We start from the raw sequence: 8,373 nt of genomic DNA, 5'->3' as shown, positions 1-8,373 counted from the left end.
TTAAATATTTAGTACATAAATTCACATATGCCACAAATATATAATATCAATATTTATGCACGAGTATGTAATTGTTAACCGTAAAGGCCAATCGGCAGACACACTAATACAAATGTACGCCCATTTAGTGAKATAAATTTGTATTTACAATAACTGGTGTGCAACCAATCGTTCTGTGGTAGTTTGTATATTTTTGTGTATGAGTGTGTGTGTATATGTTTTTCATTATCCTGTTAGTCTTATCACCACGACCAACTGCCCCAATGGCTTATATTATACGTAAATTGTTTATGTAGTTGACTATGACAGTCGGTTAGCTACAAGCAGTCTCATTGCAACGAGTTTGAGAGACGAGAAATTTATGGGAGAACGAAAGAGCGTTGTATAAAAAATACTGGGTTTTGTTTTGGTACTAAAAAGTTTTGCGCATGCGCTTTGCATTTTGAATTTTTGGCGCCATTTGTTGTTTGTTTTCATTTCCTTCGATGCCAAATCAGCTGTTTTTACGCGCGAGCTGCTTAGTTCAACTTAATTAAAGGTTGGCAAAATCTCGCTCCCTCGCWCTCTGTTTGTTAATTCGCTCTATATTTCTTCTTGGTGCTGTAAAGTGCATAAATACCTTTACTCCAATGCAGTTTGCAGTACAAGTGCGCTCTCTGAGCATTGCAATCGGAAGCTGTAAATCCGTTATTTCGCTGCTTGGTGGAGCGTCGCAGCTCTGCCTCACATTTACTGTTGCTGCTGCCGTTGAAATGCCTTTGACACTTGGCTTCTTGCAGGCCATCATCATCCTCGTCGTTACGACCGTCGTTTTCAATGCTATAACTGTCGTCGGCCAACRGATTGCCTTCGTGCGTATAGGGGGATTCTCACATGCCCCACCAGYGAGTGGTATTCGCATCGCATGGCAGCACAGCTGCTAAGCGTTTGAGGCGCCGCGTTTCAGTGTTGTTCAATCCGCGTAAGACTTTGGTTCGCTTAGGACGCGTAGTCTCGGCATTCATTTCGATTTTACTTGCTCCAAAGTAAYTACTCATGAAATCTCTCAACGCACACATATATACCRACGTATATACGCATATGTGTTGTGRCAGCACAATAGACCGGTGCTACGTGGCGTATGCGTAACAAAATGAAAACATCACTGCATAGTGTTAGAAAAAACAAAGCAACATAARATAGAGCCGAGAAAAACACCAGCAAAGGGAAATAAAAGTGCACGGTCAGCGCCAGTGGCTTAAAGGCAAAAACGAACGAATGTGGCTATTGTGTACGTGTTATTGTGTGAGTGCCGGATTTAATTGGCAATGAAATGGTAAAATAACAAAAGTCAACCATTACAGCTTGTTTGTACAGGCGTGCGCGCCTAAAATTATGTGACTGCGTGCAATTTCTTTTTGACCATAAAACAACGTAACACACGTAAACRTCAATTTTTGCTTGTGATAAAAAGGGTTTTGGTATTTGCTGAAATCGCTTCTGATTGGAAGTGTAAGCCGTAAGTTGCTGCGGGCGAAAGTGCTAAATTAAAAAAGTGTTTAAAAGAAACACAAAAAAATATTACAATATTAGAAAAAGTGTAAAAAACTGAAATTCAATTAAAAATTGCTGCTGTGTAAGTAATACTCTACGTTTGTGTGTGCATAGATACATACAAATATCCGCGTAAAACACGCCGCGGCCAATTAAGRCAGCCATTAAACAAATTTGAAATGTGTTTTGTATAAAAATGCAGTGCATTCATTATTTACATAGCGTTTATGGCTTTTGATTGAGGAGTATTTTTGCATGCAATGTGYTGCATAGAAAGTGTTAAATAATTAAATTAATCGTTTTGAGCGCCTATAAATATGCAGCGCCATTTGCAATGGGTGTATATGCAGCAACTTGATAATTAAAGGTATTTTATCAAAAAAATATTTATAACAAGGTGAAGTATTGACTTATATAAACTAAAATAGGTGAAAGTATAAAAATTAAAATAGGACCAAAATTGTATTGCTGAAATAAATTCGGCTCTAAATATAATTTTATTTCAGATTATTTTATAAATAAAGTTTGGTGGATGTCAAAAATAATTTTTTTTCATAAAATTTTCATTCATAAAAACGTTTCTCTATGTCATATACTTTTTAACTAGAAATATTTAAAAAAAAAACATAAAATTTCTTACACTTTTGCTTAGAAGTACTGGATTTTTGATTGAAAAAAATACTAAAAAAAAATTTTTTTTTAATCTTCTGAAACGAATTCCTACAAAGTCGTTGATACTGCCAAAATACTTAAACGAGGTTTTTTATTATTGGTTCATTGCTTTTTAATCGTTGTTCTTTAAGTTTCGCATCCAGAAGGGAATTTCTGCTTGTAAAATAAAAAAAATATTTATTTTAAATAAGTTTTTTCAGTTCGGAAAAAATTATTACCATAATATATTGAGTGTCTCGATAACAACATCCACCGACTCAGGTTATATTTCAAAAATTTAATGCGTTTTTAGAGATGACTACTGGTGGAAATTAATGAATATACCTTAGCTTTAATATAATAATACAATGATATAAATATAAAATAATTACTAGTAATACAAAAGAAGAAAAAACCTTGACGTTGTCTGCATTGAAGCTATAGTACTCTTTTGGAGCATTCCTTATAGCATAAAAKGATGCAAACAGAATTTCATATTWWGTTTAATAGATTAGTTTAAATTTCAGGTATATGCTATAGTATTGCGATCTTGAAAATTTCTTCAGATATTGTACCRTTGCTTTAGAAAAAAATCAGTGCTACATTTTTTAAAGATATCTTGTCAAATAAGAAAAGTTTTTTACAAGATCTTAACTTTAATCAAACTTTTACAAGCACTACATTCCGATCGTTAAGTTTTTATGGCAGCTATATGCATAGTGGTCTGATATTGGCAGTTATGATAATTATTTTTTATTATCACATTGTAACAAGTGCAGACACAAAAAAAAAAAAACCATCAAGCAACTTCAATATAATTTAAGCGTATAGTTATTACAAATTTGCAAAATACTCTGAGGGGGTAATTTTAAACATCTCTCGGTCTGAGTATTTTTTATATATATGTAAATTATTTTCAAGGMATAACACTGATTTCTTACCAATTAATATACTTCAGTCGCATGTCTAGCTCTTTCTGTTTGTTTTTTACATGAACTATGAACTTTCTATCTTGGCTTAGGATCAAGCGTCATTCCTAAGTATTTATCGGAGTTTAAGTAAGGTATTTGTGCACCGTCTATGAAAATCGGTAAGGGCCTTATCTTGTTATATGTGGAAACAATGTGAACACACTTAACTCCTTTCAGTTTTATCTGCCATTTCTTCGCCCAATGCATCGAACGCTTTTGCAACGTCCAAAACCAATATAGAACAGATTTTTTTCCTCAAACGAATGAAGGAAAGTATGTGTGTAATTCTGTTCGACACCCAAACTAWTGCGCTGGTGTTCTGGTTTTTCATTTTATAACTTCATTGAGACGTTTCATGAGAACTTTCTCAAAAATCTTCGATAWTATCGGTAGAAGTTGTATGGTCCTGTAAGAAGATACATCATATCCTGGTTKATGGTAATAATYATAGCGTCATTCCTTTGGACCCCTTCGTTTCTAAGTGGCACGATTTTAGCCAGCTTCGCTCGAGGTGAATTTGGACTGACACAAATACTAATATACTGGTGCCGAAGACGATTAGATGAATGCGCAAGAATCTTCCAAGAAATTCTAATCTCAGTCTGTATGGTTATGCTGGAAAACAATTTCTCTGTCATTGGCCAAAGCTGGTCGCTTTTGAGCGATTGCAAGTTTCCACTTAAGGAATGGATCTATTGCGCTGCGATTCAGCAGAGGTTTGCAGTTGAGATTTCTTGATGTTAACTCGTTTCGTACTCATAGTTGAACACAAAAATTTATAAAAATAAAACTAAAAATCAAAATCAAAATCAGTACTCATAAGTAGCCAATTTTTACTAAAAGCTACACACAATGTACCACATACACGAATTGTTCTTGCCACACACAATAACACCACCACATCTTGACACACACTCCGGGCGGCATTAAAATGTGTGTAATTGTGCGTTAGTTTGCGTGGACGTGGAAAACTTATTTGCTCCTCGAGGAAGTYAACAGCCATAAAAATGGCCGACCGCCTCAACCACAGCCAAACAATCAACACAATCGAACTGGCTGCGGCCAAGACATTCTRAACTTCAAACACATAACCGGAATCATAACCATGTGCGACTGAAGTAACAACAGTTACACGCGGTGACCGTTACTGTTTGCAGCAACAAAAGAAAATTACAAAACCGTTTCTTTCTTTCCATTACTAAGGGTTCCGCTGCCAGCCAGCACAACTACATAGTACATTAATGATGCTGCCGAGTTGGTGGGTGCAGCGGTCAGCACCATTTTCTTCATGTGCATCAAAACCAACTTGCAACATAGCGCGCAGATTGCTTTTGCGACGCCTTCGCTTTCTTGCTGACGTTGCTGGTTTTCAAGGCAACAGCAAGCACACATACAAGTCCGTATGCAACCACGCTATAATTTTGTTTGTGTGTGTGCTGTTTACTAAGCAACTATGTTGCAAAGCTGCCGAGTTGCAGTTTGCTGTAATTTTGTGCTAACCAGCATTGTTTGTCGTTCTGTGGGCGATTAAGTTGCTGGCAAGCTGCTGCGTTGCACAATTTAAAATTCTGAACAGCACAGTTCATAGTTTTTATTATTCTCGAGCCCGCCTACCTCGCTCTACAGCTGTTTAGCTGTCCCTCGCTGGCTTGAGTGGTGTTGAGTCGGCCACAGCAAAATCCTTAGCCAAAGCCGCAGAAGCGTCCAAGAGTACTATGTTTAGAGTATAGTACTTGCTCACTCACATGCTCACTTAGTATGTTGGTCAATTCGTTTAACGCTTGCATACTGACGCACTCGCCASCTCTTCACATGAGTTTCCCAAACTTAAGCTATTTTCATTCTCCCCGTCATAAAGTGTTAAATGCTCGAAACGAAAGCATTTCATTATGCCTCTTCCGCTCAATTATTCACTGTTGATTCGCTTTTCCATGCTGAAATGTGTAATTGTKTTTGGAAGTTAAAATGAGAAGTAGCATGTCTGGTTGCACGTTCAACTTGACCGTTTTACCGTTTTCTTTCACTTTATCTTTATTTGCCAGCCATTTACATTCGTCCAAATGAGGTGACCTAGGTTAAAGGATGGTTGTCCGTTCGWTGAACTTTATTTAGGGATAAAAAGGTGGAACGGTTCTTTGGATAATTTGTTATATCATTACCCGCCTTTTAAAAAAAAGAGTTAAAGGATCAAGCATCAAACTATTTGGTTTCAGACTCGTTTGAACACCTGATCTAAACGGAATCACCGGAAACTGCTGAAATACAAGCAAGCGTGGCCATCCTTACCTCGCACCTTTGCTTTAAATCAGAGTGGGAACGTTGGATCTCTGCTGTCGTCTTGCAGTATACCAGTGGAGATATGGACCTCGCTTGAGCTAAAACGGCTCTTAGGCGACTATGCGAGATCCTTTTGGTATAGAATAGAATGCAGGAGATCCACTGAACTGCTTGCCCGTCATAWATTTCAGCTTGTCTCGTTCGTAGGAGTTCTTACTGGAAACTGTCCAATGAAGCTTAAAATGTTATCGGACACAAAGTGTCAAAGTTGTATGGAGATCGAGGTCCACGCATTTTCTCCTCCATTGCGCAGCTTTTAAAAGGTTAAAATAGAAACATCTCGGTAGTCATAGTTTCGGCGAATCAGGAGTCATAACCGAAACTAATATTGTCCGCCTCAATAAATTCTTGATAGACTCAAAATGCTTTTTAGATAAATAGGGGATATATTGCGCAGTTTTAAGTGTGAACTGGCATTCTAAGTTCTCCTTAGCAGCGAGATCACCGTTGGCGGTTGTACAAGTAAGAGAATCGCCTTTCTAATCTAACATAAACTACCTAAAATAAGTAAACACGTTTTCTGTTTGAGCATCTTACCCACCCGGCTGAAGCTCCGTATTCATCACTCTTCGCTATAGCGCCCAATTTACCGTTATTACTTAGATACTTTTTTTTCTTGTAATAATATTTTAAGAGCACATGTACAGCCAATGACCATTTGAGAATACAACTGTGTTTCAAGGTCGAAACAACGAAGTAAACCACAACTGACAAACAGCTGTCTATTCCGAGTAACACTTATGTGAATACATATTTACAAGTTTTGTGTATGTACAGTTTTTAGAACGGTCACTTTATTTTCAACTTTGCTTTGCTGTGATTAATTCTAATAGATTGCTGCAAAAGCACAGCATTCACAATTATGGCATTAGGGCCATCCAAAAATACCTAAATAAAATCTTTGGATAATTTTTTTTTTTGAAAATATTTAAGAATTGTATCTCAACGTCTTGTTTAAAATTTGATTAAAATTGGTTGAGTTCAAAAATAAAGTTTCGAGAAAATGTGTTTGAAGGCGACGCACTAGCCTAGCTAACTTCAAAACTATTAGTCGAATCCACTTGAAAATTTTGAACAATACTCTAGAGGTGTTGCAGAATTTAGTAAGATCATAAAAAGTTTAGTTTGTGGAAACAATGCAACAACTTAAGCAAATTTTTAAAAATGCAAATGAGCGACTATTCTTTGAAGGGCTGCAACTCAAAAAACCTTTGAGATATTGCTTATCGCTTTCACCACTCATTTTTATTAATAAAATTAAGATTATAACAAAATTTTAGTTTCACCCTAATGAAAATAAAACAAACACTTAAATTTTGCAACAGTTTTTATTTCAATATTTTTACCCTTCACAGACTTTATTTTAGAAACTTAAGGACCACCCTAATAACGATATGAAAACCTTTATTCATCTTAATCATGTCCCAGCAGGCTCATACATAAAGCTTTCTGGTAAAAAAATAAATTAGAAAGAAAAAACAAAAAACAAAAACACAATTACAAACAGAGATGCGAAAAGCATTGCTTACTATTTTTTCTCGAAATTCAAGTATAATTGCATGAAATATTACGCCCTTTATCAAGGCGTTGATGTGCTAACTAAATGGCAGACCCAAGGCGCAGCCATAATTTCAGTAATTTCTCTAAATTACCTTTTGAATGTGGCAGAAAACAGTATACCCAAACTACAATAACAACAGCAACAACTTTGAAACTGGCGCACTTCAACCACTAAGGGATACATATTTGTATCTTTTCACATATACATACATACATAAATATGCTCATTTAATATTACATTAAACATACATATGTATGTAGCATAACAGACAGCCGAAGGCCTCTGCTGCCAGTGCTGCTAGATATTTATTTGTCGAATATTAAGTATTGTACAAATAATTTATAAAAAAAAAAAAAAAAAAAAATATGCTCATATTAAAGTAAGAAACAATTTGGCTCCTGAACACTTAACGCCGATATGTGTGTGTTTACCAAAGTCCGTTGAAGGTTGTCTGTAGTAGCTTAAGTGGTGTCTATGTACGTTATATACTTATTTGGCATACATACATATATGTTTAACGGTAAATGGGTAATATATGCATGTATGTTTAACTATAATTGAGTATGTTTGTAGGCGTGTGTTTGTTGCAATTACCGCTGATGGAAGGATGCAAGACTGAGAGTTAYTGCAAATGGCGTAGCGCAGTTTCCGCTTGGAAATTAGAAAAAACGTGGGTGAAATGAAGTGATGGTCTACACTAGCCACATAATTAACCATTCTCAACTACCGGAAGCGCAAACACATGCCTATACATATGTAYATATGTATGTCTGTACCATGTGTATTTTTATAGTAGTTGAAAGATGGCGCGTGGTTAAAGAGGGTCAAATAAATGAATAAAGAAAGTTACAGGGATAATTATTTTGGGAAGTGAAGAAAGCAATCTGCGTAGAGTAAAGCCGAGACAAAGCATATGGTGAAACTATAATYTTTGTGCAAAAATAATGTGAAGATTATATCGGGGCAGTGGTTGCTAAAGCAGAGTTTTCTTGGAAATAAATGTTAGCTATGTTTAAAAGGAGAAAATTATTTTTGTATGAATATTTACGCATATTAATGACAATAAATTTATAAAAACATTTAAAGTAAGGAAGAAACTCGGCTATAACCGCGTTAGSKATGCATATGCCMATAAAAAGTATAAATATTGAATATTCAAAAWATGTAAGATTTTTGCAATTTATATTTGAAGGTGCTTAAACATATATTGATTCATACTTTTGAATTCAGCCTATTTGTGTAAAAAAGCATAATGCAAAGTTTTAAAAATGCTGCGAAAATATATATATTATTATTAAAGGTAGATTTAAACTAAAAAAG

This window comes from Bactrocera latifrons, unplaced genomic scaffold (assembly GCF_001853355.1).
Source record: "Bactrocera latifrons isolate USDA-ARS-PBARC rearing strain unplaced genomic scaffold, ASM185335v1 scaffold_29, whole genome shotgun sequence".
Taxonomy (NCBI): domain Eukaryota; kingdom Metazoa; phylum Arthropoda; class Insecta; order Diptera; family Tephritidae; genus Bactrocera; species Bactrocera latifrons.
This window is presented reverse-complemented; position numbering follows the sequence as displayed.